General features: G+C 44.0%; 1 long non-coding RNA gene across 1 annotated transcript; it reads left to right on the forward strand.

The window, feature by feature from the left end:
• The first annotated feature begins 2,838 nt into the window (after nucleotides 1-2,838).
• LOC116544192 lies at nucleotides 2,839-6,062 on the forward strand. Its single transcript, XR_004265855.1, has 2 exons — nucleotides 2,839-2,881; nucleotides 4,630-6,062. It is a non-coding gene; the product is annotated as an uncharacterized LOC116544192 (long non-coding RNA).
• Nucleotides 6,063-16,541: the final 10,479 nt, after the last annotated feature.

Here is a 16,541-nt window from a genome sequence, read left to right on the forward strand (position 1 = left end):
GGGGGGCGGGGGGCGGCGGGCTGGCGGGCGGGGGGCGGCGGCCGGAGGAGCTGGGGGCCGGGCCAGCGCGCCGAGCGCGGCCGAGCGGATCTGACACCTGCGTCGGGACGCGCCCTCCCGGCGCCGCGCCCGCACCCGAGCCATCGCGGGCCTGAGAACAGACGCGATGCAGCGCGCGCGGAGGGCGCTCCGAGGACGCGCCTCCCCACCCGCCCCCAAACCGTCTACATTGAGAGAGGGAAACGGATGGGGGGGCGAGGTTTGTTCCCAACTCGAAACCGCGAGATTAGTCCCTTCCGTTGTACGCCCTCCCCGCCCTCACGTTCCTGCTCAGACCCCGTCCGTCTGCGCCCGGAGCGCCGACGCGAGCCCCCGCGCCTCCCGCCCAGCCCTGCCGCCGGCCGCCGCCCGGAGTCCCCGCTGGCGGTGGTCCCTCCCTCCGGTAGGCAAAGAGATGGAGACAAAGATCATGCATACCCAGAAGGTCTTTATCCGTGAGACGGGTAAAGACAATACCTCTGTCCATGAGACGCCGACTTAAAACCACATGATAGATGCCCGGGCTGAAGCGGGTTTGGAGACACCGGCGGGGCGGGTAGCGCCAGCTCTGTCCCCTGGAAACCAGTGGAAACCTTGGACGACTCAGTTGCCACGCTTCCTCTGAGCCTTTGTTGTGAAAAGATAAAAGAGTGCAGTCTGGAGTCGTCGTGAGAATGAAATGAGATATTTTAAGAGCATTTTGTAAATTCTAAAACTGTGTATAAAAATATAGCCTAATTGAGGCTGAGAATGTGAATGTTCAACTATGCTATTACTTTGTCTTAAGGGGGGAAAAAAAACCAAGGGCGGGAGACGACCTCCCAGGTTTCCATGGAAGATTCACTTCCAAATAACTTCCGTCACCGGAGACCCCAGGTGTTCCTACAGCAGTGTGCTCACCAGTTTGCAATCTTGCTGGTCTCAGCCCTGTCTCCGTGTTGTCAGCTAACAACTTTTGCGCGCTCCTCTCCCAGTCAATTGCCAATATAATTTCATCTTCTGCTTTTAAAAATTTCCTTCAGGGTCTCGAGAGTCCTTTAAGAGATGTAGTGTAACCTAGGGTGGTAATTTCTGGATCCAGACTGCCTAGATTGGATTTCTGGTTCCACTACCTATGTGATCCTCTGCAGTAATTTAGCCTCCCTGTATTTTAATCGGCTCAGATGTAAAAGTGAGGATAAAAATCATTAACTACTTCATGGAGTTGTCCTAAGGAGTAAATGAGTTAATAAGTATATAATATTTAACACCTGACAAAGATCAAGTGCTGTTGTGTTTAGTGTTATTACAGCGTTAACATCCGTCAGAGTAACCTAGGATAGGCGTCTACTTTTACAAAATTTAGAGGAACTAACGCCCTGTAAGATACATACACTATCTTAAGAACGAAGGGGATAAGGTCGACAGAACTAGAATGTTGCTACTTACTTCCAATCTGATGTTCGGACCCCTGGGACATAAAGTATATTCAACTCAAAGACCAAGAGAAGCATATTTTATGATCAAGGGAAACTTGATCACAGAGACACTGACGCTGAAAATCTGGCAAAATAAACAGTGAAACTGACACAGGAAAAAAGTTGTACAAAGGATCAGTAATATTTATTCCTTCTCTTAAGGAATAAGAAGTCCCCCCACTCTTAAGGAATCCAATTCATGGTAACTGTGCATCCCCAGAAAAAGTGGCTTGTACTGGTGAAACTGTGGATAGGAAGTATGACTATTAACTCACTTAGCACTTGCCCTTAAAAGTTGTTATTCAGCGTATTGCTACTATATGCCATATACATTCTAAGATATTCTCATGTATATAACAATGTTGCTTTTGACTTAAGCTAATGGGGGTAAAACAAAGCTCAGGAGTGTATTTAAACAAAGCCAATAATGATATGGCTTATTTTATTCTGATATGGGTTATTTTAAACATTACCATTATCATGATATTGTTAAGATAATGTTTATGTGAATAATGACCAAATTCATACTTCATACTTTTTGTATGAAGTAATATAATAAGGGAGCAAAAATTATCTACACCATTTCCATATTGGAAACCCAAAGTTCAGAAAGGCTGTACACAGATTCAGTCATAATCTTTGAGCATTCATGGTTGGTATGGTTAGGCAGCTGTGGACTCAAATCTCTTTTGGGTAGCAACAACCTGCTGAAAAATATTTTAAGTAGTTCTTCTTGGCATAATCATGCACCCCTCATTTTTAACCAGTGAATTAGTATTATTCAGGAAGTTCTGGGGTCAACTGAATCCCCCGGGAAGACATGCTATAAGTAACCTAGCATGTCTGGAGTCAGATCTATCTGATTTGAAATCCTAGCTATATTTACTAGCAGCATGAGATTGTTGCTTAACTTCCATAAACCTCAGTTTTCTCATCAGCAAAATGAAGATCATTTCAGCACCACTTTATTAAGACGGAAGGATTAATGAGGTAACTCAAACATAATGTGTAACATAGTAAGTGGTCAGTGAATATTAGCTATTATTGTTTAAGACTAATTAATACCAAAACAGTCAAATAGCAATTCAGAGAAATTATACAATGTTTAGATGTGTGTGACAGTCATACAAATAGTTATACATATTTACTGCATATCCCTATGAGTGTGAGACCAATTCTATGGGTGAGTAATGTCTTCATGATGAAATTAGGGTTCATCCTTTGCCTGCACCAAAACACTTCCAGATTTTTGTTCTTACTGCTAGACACATGAGAATCAACAGGAGCCAGGTGCGGTGGCTCACGCCTGTAATCCCAGCACTTTGGGAGGCTGAGGCGGGTGGATCACCTGAGGTCAGGAGTTTGAGACCAGCCTGGCCAACATGGTGAAACCCCATCCCTATTAATAAGACAAAAATTAGTCAGGCTTGGTGGCACATTACTGTAATCCCAGCTACTTGGGAGGCTGAGGCTGGAGAATTTCTTGAATCCAGGAGGTGGAGGTTGCAGTGAGCTGAGATCACGCCATTGCCTTCCAGCCTGGGCAACAAGAGCAAAACTCTGTCTCAAAAAAAAAAAAAAAAAAAAAAAAAAAAAGATCTTTGAAGAGAATCAACAGGAGGGACTGGGTGCTGTGGCTCATATCTGTAATCTCAGCACTTTGGGAGGCTGAGGAATGTGGATCACTCAGATTAGGAGTTCAAGACCAGCCTGGCCAACATGGTGAAACTCTGTCTCTACTAAGAATACAAAAATTACCTAGGTGTGGTAGCAGGTGCCTGTAATCCCACCTACTGGAGAGGCTGAATCAGGAAAATTGCTTGAATCTGGGAGGTGGAGAGTGCAGTGAGCCGAGACCGGGCCACTGCACTCCAGCCTGGGCAACAAACGGTACTCAGTCTCGAAAAAAAAAAAAAAAAAAAAGAATCAGCAGGAGGCTGGGTGTGATGGCTCACACCTGTAGTGCCACCACTTTGGGAGGTTGAGGCAAGAGGATCCCTTAAGCACAGAAGTCCGAGACCAACCTGGGCAATATAGGGAGACCCTGTGTCTATTTTTGTTGTTTTTTGAGACAGAGCCTGACTCTGTCACCCTGGCTGGAGTGAAGTAGCGAGATCTTGGCTCACTGCAACTTCCACCTCCTGGGTTCAAGTGATTCTCCTGCCTTAGCCTCCTGAGTAGCTGGGATTACAGGTGCCCAGATAATTTTTGTACTTTTAGTAGAGACTTGGGGTTTCACCGTGTTGGCCAGGCTGGCCTCGAGCACCTGACCTCAGGTAATCTGCCCACCTGGGCCTCCCCCAAAGAGCTGTGATTACATGCATGAGCCACCGTGCCCAGCCCATCTTTATTTAAAAAAAAAAATAAATAGAATCAAGAGGAGAGCTTCCAAAAACTGATTAAATCAGCATTGGCATCCAGGAACCAATATTTTTTCAGATCTCTCCAGAGGATTTTAATACACAGCCAGGGTAAAGACCCAAGTTTACACAACAGAGATGTTAGAATTAACTATACTGTTTGGTTGTGCTGAAATACACATATTATCTAGCCATTTCAGCTAGTCAGTGAGATTAGCCAGTTAGAAAATGACAACTAAACTTGCAGTACAGGCCGGGTATGGTGGCCTGTCATCTCAGTATTTTGAGAGGCTGAGGCGGGCAGATTACCTGAGGTTAGAATTTTGAGACCAGCCTGGTCCAACATGGTGAAACCCCCGTCTCTACGAAAAACACAAAAATTAGCTGGGCATGGTGGGCCCCTGTAATCCCAGGTACTGGGGAGGCTGAGGCAGGAGAATCACTTGAATCTGGGAGGCGGAGGTTGCAGTGAGCTGAGATTGTGCCACTGCACTCCAGCCTGGGAAACAGAACGAGAAACTCCATCTCAAAAAAAAGAAAATCGCAGTACAAAACATTTTAAAGTTTTTGGTGAGATAATAGTTAATATGAAGATACTGGGGTTAAGGCACGTAAAAGTGAGGGTTTAATGGAAACAAAATCTCCCCTAACAGAGTTACCTAGGTCCAGTCACCATGTCTCTTATTCTACCTGAGTACATAGCAATATATCTGCATCAGCCTGAAAAACATAATTTACGAATGAAGTAACAATAAACTGTTTGTCTATTGCAGGTCAAGCAAAAATCCTTAAGTGCCCCATACACCTCATCTGTTGCAAATCATCTCCCCCTGGGTTTGAAGACAAGGAAGCCAGCTGGAATTTGATCAAAACTAAAGGCCTTGAAGTCGTAAAGAGAATTGTAAACAAGAATTTAATCTTTGAGATGGTTATCATCAGTACCTAAAATAGTGTTCTTTGTGGATTATCTAACGTTATTACTGCAAAATTCATGTGGCTGGAGAAAAGGTGGTTGGTGTCTAATGTCAGAAGCCTCACTAGCAAATAAGGAACAGTAGCGGCAGCTGCAGTAAATCTAGCTCTCCCCGCTGCTTCCTCTCCTGGAGCCAGCCGGCTAGAACCAGCCCAACAACAGGCCCAGCAGCAGTCTTCACAGTAGAATAGCTAAACACTGATCTAGCCTTTCTTCACCCACACCCCTCCTCCTCTTTCCTGCTCCATCTCAGCACATTAAACTGAGCTGTCTCTCTAACTATGCTAAGAAAATGCAGATGCCAGACACAAAGGGCGGAAAGACCATACATTGGCTGAATCACAGAAGAGAAAGAATGGGTGGAAAGAAAAGACAGTCTTGGCAAGAGACATGATGTAGGTTTTCCCCCTCCGTCTTTAATTGTATCTGGTTAAGATTTTTTTTTTCCCTTCTACTACATAGAAATTACTTGGAAGGCTCGTTTAAAATGCAGACTCCTTCATCTCTGCCTCTGACCTGAATCAGCCTGTATACCTGCATTTCTTGAGCAACTCAAAGCATCTAAAATCAGCCATATATCTGCATCTGGAATAAGCATACTAAAGGATCCTTAGACACATGAAAGTTTGAGCACAGTGTCTTAGAGACCAAAATAGCCATTTATAAAATGCTCTTTATTTAAAGCTCTCGACATGTATAAACTCATGTAGCCTCAGGTAACATTCTGAGAGTAAATATTGTTAGTCCTCTCTGATTGAAGAGAAAATGAGGCAGTGAAATCAAATCATTGGCGGCAATTTGCTGATCCTGATGTCCTGTCTTTGGGAGGATCTTAGAAGTATAACAACCCGGGAAGAATTAAAGAATCAAAAATGGAATAAGAAAATGTGGAAAAGCACATGAGATGTGTTCTCATCTAAAGAATAGAGGAAGTATCAAGTATTAAAGGAAAAACAACAGTAACAAAAAACTTGATGCAGGGAAACAGGACTGAATTGGTAGATAATGCATCCATGCAGTTCAACCACAAAAATGATGATATGCAAACCACATAAGGGCTATGTGCACCTGTCACACATCTATGTCACCAGCAGCACCTTGAATGATTGTAAACATTTACAGATTAAATGAATGAATGAAGTCTGGAAGCATCCTAATGGCCTGACACCACTGTAATTGTCCTGATCTGCCTTGCTGTTTTTTGACATGAAAGAATTAGACTGGGGAGCCCTGTTCAGTAGTCTAAGTTCATGTGGTTATCCTAGGTTCAAAGAAACAGCAGTTTACTGCTATTCAACCCAAATTCTTAACCTGTCCTATTTCCTAACTGTTTTTTGTTTTTTGTCTTTTTGAGACAGTCTCACTCGGTTGCTCAGGCAAGAGTGCAGTGGCTCAATCTCTACTCCAACCTCTGCCTCCTGGGTTCAGACAATTCTGGTGCCTCTGCCTCTGGAGTAGCTGGGATGACCACCACACCTGGCAGATTTTTGTATTTTTAGTAGAGACAGGTCTTACCGTGTTGCCTAGGCTGGTCTTGAACTACTAGCCTCAAGTGATCTAGCCGCCTTGGCCTCCCAAAGTGCTGGGATTATAGGTGCAAGCCATCACACGCAGCCCCTAATTTTGTTTTTAAATCATTGAGCTAATAACTCATTATAAAAAAAAAAAAAAAAAAATTGGCCGGGCGCGGTGGCTCACGCCTGTAATCCCAGCACTTTGGGAAGCCGAGGCGGGTGGATCACGAGGTCAAGAGATCGAGACCATCCTCATCAACATGTGAAACCCCATCTCTACTAAAAATACAAAACATTAGCTGGGCATGGTGGTGCGTGCCGGTAATCCCAGCTACTCAGGAGGTTGAGGCAGGAGAATCGCCTGAACCCAGGAGGCGGAGATTGCAGTGAGCTGAGATTTCGCCATTGCACTCCAGCCTGGGTAACGAGCAAAACTCTGTTAGAGATCGAGACCATCCTGGTCCACATGGTGAAACCCCGTCTCTACTAAAAAGTACAAAAAATTAGCTGGGCATGGTGGCGCGTGCCTGTAATCCCAGCTACTCAGGAGGCTGAGGCAGGAGAATTGCCTGAACCTAGGAGGCGGAGGTTGCGGTGAGCCGAGATCGCGCCATTGCACTCCAGCCTGGGTAACAAGAGCGAAACTCCGTCTCAAAAAAAAATCTTCATTGCTTTTCCTATTTAATTTTTCTTCCATCAACTCCTGAATCCCCCAACTCCCTCTTTCCTTGATTTCCTTTCTTTCATTCAGTACCTTTCAGTTTGGGTTTTATCCTAACCGAAAACTACAAGGTAAGATGAGACCGTGAAGAAAAAGAAAGAAAAAATGGCCAGGTGCAGTGCCTCATGCCTGTAATTCCAGCACTTTGGGAAGCCAAAACCGGAGGATCACTTGAGGCCAGGAGTTTGAGACCAGCCTGGGCAATATAGTGAGAGCCTATCTCTACAAAAACTTTGTATTTATTTGTTTTTTGAGACAGAGTCTCACTTTGTCTCCCAGGCTGGAGTGCGGTGGCACGATATTGGCTCACTGCAACCTCCACCTCCCAGGTTCAAGCTATTCTCCTGTCTCAGCACCCTGAGTAGCTGGGTTTACAGGCACCCACCACTACGCCTGGCTAATTTTTGTATTTTTAGTACAGACGAGGTTTCACCATGTTGGCCAGGCTGTCTTGAACTCCTGACCTCAGGTGATCCGCCCACCTCGGCCTCTCAAAGTGCTAGGATTACAGGTGTGAGCCACTGCACCCGGCCAAATACTGTTTTAAAAAAAAACTTGGCCAACAGTGGTGGCGCATGCCTATCGTCCCAGCTGTTCAGAAGACTGAGGCAGGAGAATTGCTTGAGCCCAGGGGTTCTGGGCTGCAGTGAACTATGATCATGCTACTGCACTCATACAGGCTTTCATGTTTCTTACTGTTTCCCAGAACTTTTCTGAATATCGGGGGCAGACAACTTAGATACTTGCTTAATAAATAAATGGTAAATGTAGATTTAGGCATGAGGATCACATCATAGAAATACTTGAAACACATAGTTACACCACTGTCCCCAGTCTCATAATAAACCTATCGTATCTTAGAACATGGAATGTTCTAACCCTACTGGGTTTGGAGTATCTTCTTTTTTTTTTTTTTTGAGACAGAGTCTAGCCCTATTGCCAGGCTGGAGTGGAGTGCAGTGGTGCGATCTTGGCTCACTGCAACCTCCACCTCCCAGGTTCAAGCAATTCTCCAACCTCAGCTTCTGAGTAGCTGGGATCTGAGTAGCTGGGATTATAGGCAGGTGCCACCACACCAGGCTGATTTTGTATTTTTAATAGAGACAGGGTTTCTTCATGTTGGTCAGGCTGGTCTCAAACTCCCAACCTCAGGTGATCTACCCACCTCAGCCTCCCAAAGTACTGAGATTATAGGCATGAGCCACTGTGCCTGGCCTGGAGTATCTTCTTTTTACAGATGAGCAAACTCAGACATAGTGAGGTTAAGTAACTTGTCCAAAGTCACACAGCTAGCAAAATAGCAGAGCCAAGATCTGAATCCAAGTAGCAAAGTACATGCTCTTAACAGCTTTGTCCAACATTTTTTGTAAACCCTCCAGAGACAATAAAAAGGATTGTCTACAGTTTCCCTTCACTTCTTAGTAAAGTTTTTCTTAGATATCAATGCCTGCTGTTTGGGTTCATGCTTCAATAGCATTTAATAATGCACTAAATAATCGTACATATAATTTGCCACAAAGAACCTAAGAATCCATTAACTGAGCATCACCTCTAAAGATTCAACAAAAATTATTACTAACACATACATGACTCTTCAAATATATATTGATTCTATTTTAATAAAGTATAAGTCCATTTAAGTCATAAATGGATTTTCGAAAGTCATAGAAATATTTCATCAATTATGCTTTTTCTTGAACTTCAGACCTGAAAAAATGACTGTACTATAGATAACTAAAATGTTTTGAGGTTTAAAAAAAGACCCACTGACATGCTGGGACAAAGAGGGTTTAGCAGAAAATCCTGAGTTTAGTGGAGAAAACATGGTTTATTGGCTAGTAGAGTGGCCAAAAGTAGGTCAGTATCCCTGGCAGTCACAGCTGGTGAGGAGTGATGTCACTAGAGAAATGGGGGTGGGGGAGGTGGAATTTAAGGTGGGGAAGTAGAGAGATCCTTTGAGGGCACAGAAGAGGGGGGATTTACAGAGGCAGGCTTTAAGTCAGTCTTTTGTAAGCTGATTGCAGAAACAGCTGAAGCCCCATTTCCTCCTCCCTATACCCAGCCTGCGTTCTCCCAGGCCTCATTCCCTACCTCAGAATCACCACCAGACCCCCTCTGCTGGAGACAAAGACACCAGAGAGAGAAATGGGGAGAAAGACAAACCTGAAAAGGAATGATTTCAATAAAGGAGAGAAGGGTGAAGAAAACGTCAAGGAGAGTTTAATCAAATCCAGGGAAACATGACAGAGAGGAAAAAATAACAAAGGAGAGAGGCAAGAGGGAAAAAGAGAAAGTCCAGGAGGAAAATACGGCTGAATGAAACAAAAGACAGATTAATGAATGGAGCAAAAGTAGTCCCAGAAATAAAATTTCTACTAATTATTTCGGTTTAAAATATTAATTGAGCAAAATGCTGGGAAAGAGAGACATTATAATGGTTGCAATTTAAAGTCAAAATATGTAGTTATAGTCTTTTGGCAACAAAGCAAAACTAGGATGGTCCCAACGACATCTCTTTTTAGCCCACATTCAATCGAAGTTATGCTCTCCCTGTGTTTACCAAATCTAGAAGAAAATCTTATGATTGAGTTAAATATCATATTCCAGGTATAGGTAGCCCCTGTTAAATTTTGCTAATAAAGTAATAACAATAAACATCTTTGGAACGTGGAGATACGGTGTAATTATCCCTGTTTTGAAATATGTTGTGCACAGCCGGGTACGGTGGCTCAGGCCTGTAATCCCAGCACTTTGGGAGGCCGAAGCGGGCTAATCAACTGAGGTCAGGAGTTCGAGATTAGCCTGGCCAACATGGCAAAACCCCGTCTCTACTAAAAATAGAAAAACATTAGCCAGGTGTGGTGATGGGCGCCTGTAATCCCAGCTACTTGGGAGGCTGAGAATTACCTGAACTTGGAAGGTGGAGGTTGCAGTGAGCTGAGATAGTGCCACTGCATTCCAGCCTGGGTGACAGAAAGCCCACCTCAGAAAAAAAATATATATATGTTGGCTGGGTGCGGTGGCTCACGCCTGTAATCCCAGCCCTCTGGGAGGCCGAGGTGGGCGGATCAGCTGAGGTCAGGAGTTCAAGACCAGCCTGGCCAACATGGAGAAACCCTGTATCTTAAAAAAGGAAAAAAAAAATGTCATGCACTTCATACATTATTTTAATCACACACACAATTCCCTAATCCTGTTCAGTTATCCTTGGATCAAAACCAAACATCCTTTCATTATGCTCAACAGCACTCCTTTAACAACAACACGTCTTTTTTATCATCTAAAAACGGGTAATGCTCACTTCTGGATAATTGTTAAGGTTTAAATATCCCCTGGTATAACCAAAATATACCAGTAATATACATTATTTCAAGATAAACCATCCAGAAAGAAATTAGGGAGACCACGAACTGTGTCGCTGGAGTACCAGAAGAACTAAGAGTATACAGTGCCTGTATCTGAAAGAATATGTTGTTTTTCTTTCCGTCCTTCTCTAAATTTTTCCTTTTTTTTTTTTTTGAGTCGGAGTTTCGCTCTTGTTACCCAGGCTGGAGTGCAATGGCGCGATCTCGGCTCACCGCAACCTCCGCCTCCTGGGTTCAGGCAATTCTCCTGCCTCAGCCTCCTGAGTAGCTGGGATTACAGGCACGCGCCACCATGCCCAGCTAATGTTTTGTATTTTTAGTAGAGACGGGGTTTCACCATTTTGACCAGGATGGTCTCGATCTCTTGACCTCGTGATCCACCCGCCTCGGCCTCCCAAAGTGCTGGGATTACAGGCGTGAGCCACCACGCCCGGCCCTAAATTTTTCCTTTTTAAGAGAAGAATTGCTATTATTTGTCTTCTGTTTTCTCATTCCCCTTTCCCCAGATCTCCCTTTCTTGTCTCTTATTGTAGCAGCTTCTGTTTCCCTCTCATGTTGCTTCCTATTTTCTTCTAAATTCTGACTTTGTTGTGTCTTGGCTTAATCTACCAGACTTCCACTAAACTTTCAGAGCTGGAATCAGAACAGTGCATTTGGCAAAAAGTCAGCCACACATACCACACAACCACAAACAAGCACTCTGACTGCAGGATCTTTTTCAACAATCCACTCCCGTTTCTTGCAGTCAGCAATTCACACCGGTTCATCCATGATCTGAAATAAGCAACACATACACTCATATACATTTCACATGCGCATGGCCTCTGCAGTCAGCTCACAAAGACGCAATGTCTGCAGAAAGGTCTTGCAAGCAGCATACACAGGCAGTGCATTCTCCACCCCTTTCATAAGCTCTTCCTGAGTGGCTGTTTCTTCCAGACACCTCCTCCCTTCATGCCGCCTGGCAATGACTCCCCTCCTTTTCCTGCAGTTCTCCAAGTCCTAACTGCAGTGCCATCCATCACTCTCCCAACAGATCCCCAGGCAAAGCAATTGTTGTTTCTTGAAGCCCCCCACCTCCCAGCCCCCTCCTCCCAGCATTTTTTTTTTTTTTTCCTGACTTGGAACTTGCTCTCCAAAGGACTGTCAGAACACAATCACCTTCTGAAACACAATAGTGTAGGCTGGTCCCCAGTACCCTAAACTCCCTAATTTGTTTCTACAGATTTTAATTTTGACATCGATGGCTTAGGGAGAAGACAGAAAGGAAGGGGAGCCCTGGTAGAAGTTTCATTTCGGCTGGGACAACTTGGGCAAAAGCAAGGAACTTACAAAGGAAACAGGAGAGAGCAGAGGCTGAGAGGAAATGAGCCAAGAGGTGTGAAAATGGAGAAACAAAGAAAAGAAGAAAAAGTATGGAAGATAAGTTGTAACATTTCTCTGGAGCTTTCTGTTTCTGAAGTGACCACAGAAGGAGGATGCGGATATTAAGAAAAAGTTAACAGGAGAAAACAGGAAAGAAGAGGAAAATCCTCTGATGAGGCTGTATATTTTGGAATGTCCGAAAAAGACAACATAATCATCACAACTATCTGCCACGAGGGAGATTTAAACTAATTTGGAAGTAGTTGTGATGCTTAGTGAGGAAGCATATTTGAACTTTACTGAAACAGATTATTTGCCCAAATATTCCAGCATTTGAGACAGACTAAAAAAATTGTATTTTATTTATCTGAAATTCACAGTAAACGGATCATCCTGTATTTATCTGGCAATCATGCCCTTCGGGGGATTCAGGTACGTACTGGAATTTGAGAAATACTGTAAGAAAGTAAGAAAGGTGGCAGGGCGTGGTGGCTCACGTCTGTAATCCAAGCACTTTGGAGGCCAAGGCAGGCAGATCACATGAGGTCGGGAGTTCAAGACCGGCCTGACCAACATGGTGAAACCCCGTTTTTGTCAAAAAAAAGAAAGAAAGTAAGAAAGGCTGCATTTAGTAACATCACCTGAATCAGAATCACTTGAAGGTGGTTGCCTAGAACATATTCTTGCCCCACCACAGACACACCAAATTCAAATCCTCAGGGAAAGAGCTGAAGATTCTTCATTTTGTTATACATTGATGATTCTGATGCACTCAAGTTCATAATCACTGATTTCTCCATCATTCCTACGTGGAGCCCTCTCCAGATCTGCACAGGGTTGAACACTGCATCTCTGTATATACAGCTATCTGTATAGCACTAACTTTTTAAAAGTCAATGGAGGCCGGGTATGGTGGCTCATGCCTGTAATCCCAGCACTTTGGGAGGCTGAGGTGTGCGGATCACCTGAGGTCAGGAGTTCAAGACCAGCCTGGCCAACATGGTGAAACCCCGTCTCTACAAAAAGACAAAAAATAGTGGGGTATGGTGGCTCCCAAGTAGCGGGTACCTGTAATCCCAGCTACTGGGGAAGCTGAGGCAGAAGACCTTCTTGAACCCTAGAGGCGGAGGTTGCAATGAGCTGAGACCATGCCATTGTAATCCAGCCTGGGCACAAGAGTAAAACTCTATCTTAAAAAATAATAAAAATAAATAAATAAATTAATTAATACAAGTCAATGGAAAACAAAAATAAAAACACAACTTACAAAATCTGTGGGATGCAGTAAAAGCAGTGTTTAAATGCAAAATATAGCACTGAATGCATATACTAGAAAAAAAGAGGCTAGGCATGGTGACTCACACCTGTAATCCCAACACTGGGAGGCTGAGGCAAACAGATCACTTGAGACCAGAAGTTCAAGACCAGCCTGAGCCACATAGTGAAACCTTATGTCTAATAAAAATACAAAAATTAGCCCTGGAAGGCCGGGCGCGGTGGCTCAAGCCTGTAATCCCAGCACTTTGGGAGGCCGAGGTGGGTGGATCACAAGGTCAAGAGATCGAGACCATCCTGGTCAACATGGTGAAACCCTGTCTCTACTAAAAATACAAAAAATGAGCTGGGCATGGTGGTGCGTGCCTGTAATCCCAGCTACTCAGGAGGCTGAGGCAGGAGAATTGCCTGAACCCAGGAGGCGGAGGTTGCGGTGAGCCGAGATCGCGCCATTGCACTCCAGCCTGGGTAACAAGAGCGAAACTCTGTCTCAAAAAAAAGAAAAAAAAAAAAATTAGCCCTGGAGTGGTGGCCCATGCCTGTAATCCCAACTACCTGGAAGGCCGAGGCAGAAGAATGCCTTGAACCTGGGAGGCGGAGATTGCAGTGAACCGAGATGGCACCACTGCACACCAGCCTGGGCGGCAGAGAGAGACTTTGTCTCCCAAAGAAAAAAGAAAAGAAAAAGAGAAACATCTAAAAATTGATGAATCCCAGCACTTTGGGAGACCAGGAGGGGCAGATCGCTTCAGCCCAGGAGTTCAAGATCAGCCTGGGCAACATAGTAAAACCTTGTCCCTACAAAATATACAAAAATTAGCTGGTATGGTGGCTTGAACCTTAGTCCCAGCTACTTGAGGCTAAGGTGGGAGGATCACTTGAGCCTGGGGAGGTTGAGGCTGCAGTGAGCTGTGATCACGCCACTGCACTCCTGGGGCAACAGAGCAAGTCCCTGTCTCAAAAAATAAATAAATAAATAAAATCTAAAAATAAATAATTGAATCTAGGTTTCTGCCTTAGGAAGCTAGAAAGGAAGAGCAAATTAAATTTAATATACACAGAAAAAAATAGCATAGAAATCATGAAATTGTAAACAGGAATGGAGAAAACCAACAAGAATCAAAAGCTAGTTCTTTGAAATCAATAAGCCTGACTAATTAATAAAAAAATTAAAGAGAGATGAGACAAATTAGTAATATCAGAAATGAAAGAGCATGGCTGGGCACCGTGGCTCATGCCTGTAATCCCAACACTTTGAGAGAGGAAGAGGCTGGTGGATCTCCTGAGCTCAGGAGTTCGAGACCAGCCTTGGCAACATGGCCATAACCCCATCTCTACAAAAAAAAGGCTGAGCCGTGCACGGTGGCTCACGCCTGTACTCCCAGTACTTTGGGAGGCAGGCGGATAACCTGAGGTTAGGAGTTTGAGACCAGCCTGACCAATATGGTGAAACCCCATCTTTAAAAAAAAAAAAGCTGAATCACTTGAGCCTGGGAGGTGAGGGTTGCAGTGAGCCAAGATCGAACCACTGCACTCCACCCTGGGTGACACAGTGAGACTCCGCCTCCAAAAAAAAAAAAAAAAAAGAAAGATAAAAGAAAAGACAGCTGGGCAAGGTGGCTCAAGTCTGTAATGTAATCCCAGCACTATGGGAGGCCAAAGTAGGCAGATCACTGGAGATCAGGAGTTCCAGACCAGCCTAGCCAACATGGTGAAACCCTGTCTCTACTGAAAATACAAAAATTAGCCGGGTGGGTGATGCACACCAGTAATCCCAGCTACTTGGGAGGCTGAGGCAGGAGAATCAGGAATCACTTGAGCCAGAAGGTGGAGGTTGCAGTGAGCTGAGATCACACCATTGCGCTCCTGCCTGGGCAATAAGAGTGGACCTCTGTCTCAAAAACAACAACAACAGCAAACTGAAAGTTCTAGCTAGTGCAACAAGACACAAAAAGGAAATAAAATGTGTACAGATTGAGAAGGAAGAAATAACTGTCTTTGTTTGCAGATGACGTGATTGCTTACATAAAAAATCTGAAAGAATTTATAAAAAACTCCTGAAACTAATAATCAATTACAGCACCATTGCAGGATAAAAGGTTTACATACAAAATTAATTGCTTTCCTATATATCAGTGATGAGCAAGTAGAATTTGAAATAAGAAACACAGGCTGGGCGCAGTGGCTCACACCTGTAATCCTGGCACTTTGGGAGGCCGAGGCGAGCAGATTGCCTGAGCTCAGGAGTTCAAGACTAGCCTAGACAACTTGGTGAAACCCCGTCTCTACAAAACATACAAAGAAATTAGCCGGGCATGGTGGTGTTCGCCTGTAGTCCCAGTTACTTGGGAGAGCAAGGCAACAGAGTAACCTGAACGTGGGAGACTTGAACCCAGAAAGCTGAAGTGAGCCGAGTTCGTGCTACTACACTCCAGCCTGGGCGAGAGAGTGAGACTATCTCAAAAAAAAAGTACTGGAACAACTGGACATTTACATGAAAAAATAATAATCTAGAAAATAGACACAAACCTTATACACTTCACAAAAATTTACTCAACGTGGATCACAAATCTATATGCAAAATGCAAAAGATACCACTCCTGTAAGATAACATAGGAGTAAATTTAGGCTAAGGGTGGTGGTTGACGCCTGTAATCCCAACACTTTGGGAGGCCAAGGCTGGTGGATCACTTGAGCTCAGGAGTTTGAGATCAGCCTGGCCACCAGAGTGAAACCCCGGCTCTACTGAAAATGCAAAAATTAGCTAGGTCTGGTGGCGTGTGCCTGTAGTCCCAGCTACTCGGGAGGCTGAGGCAGGAGAATCGCTTGAACCACGAGGCGGAGGTTGCAGTGAGTGGAGATGGCGTCACTGCCCTCCAGCCTGAGCAGCAGAGCAAGACTCCAACTAAAAAAAAAAAAAAAGAAAATTTAGATGACCTTCACTATGGCAATAACTTTTTAGATACAACACCAAAGGCATAATCCTTTGAAATAACTTAGAAATAATTGAAAACTCAAATTGATAATTCAACTTTATAAAAATTACAAACAGCATCAGGACGTGGTGGCTCACACCTGTAATCCCAGCACTTTGGGAGGCTAGTGGGGCAGATCACTTGAGGCCAAGAGTTCGAGACCAGCCTGGCCAACATGGTAAAACTTCACCTCTACTAAAAATAAAAAATTAACCAGGCCGAGGTTGCACCACTGCACTCCAGCCTGGGCAGCAGAGCAAGACTGGGTCTTAAACAAACAAACAAAAAACCAAAATTACTTACATCTACGTTGCTAAAGAGAATGTAAAGAGACTGAGAAAACAAGCCAGGCTGGGAACAAATATTTGCAAAAGACGCTTCTGGAAAAAGGCATGTTATTCAAAATAATACACAAACTTTTAAAAACAAGAATTAAAAAAAAAAACCTAAATTTTTAAATAAAAAAAAAAAACAGAAACCACATCAAAGATATACAG

The sequence above is a fragment of the Sapajus apella genome, unplaced genomic scaffold (assembly GCF_009761245.1).
Source record: "Sapajus apella isolate SASKATOON/1434 unplaced genomic scaffold, GSC_monkey_1.0 scaffold209, whole genome shotgun sequence".
Taxonomy (NCBI): domain Eukaryota; kingdom Metazoa; phylum Chordata; class Mammalia; order Primates; family Cebidae; genus Sapajus; species Sapajus apella.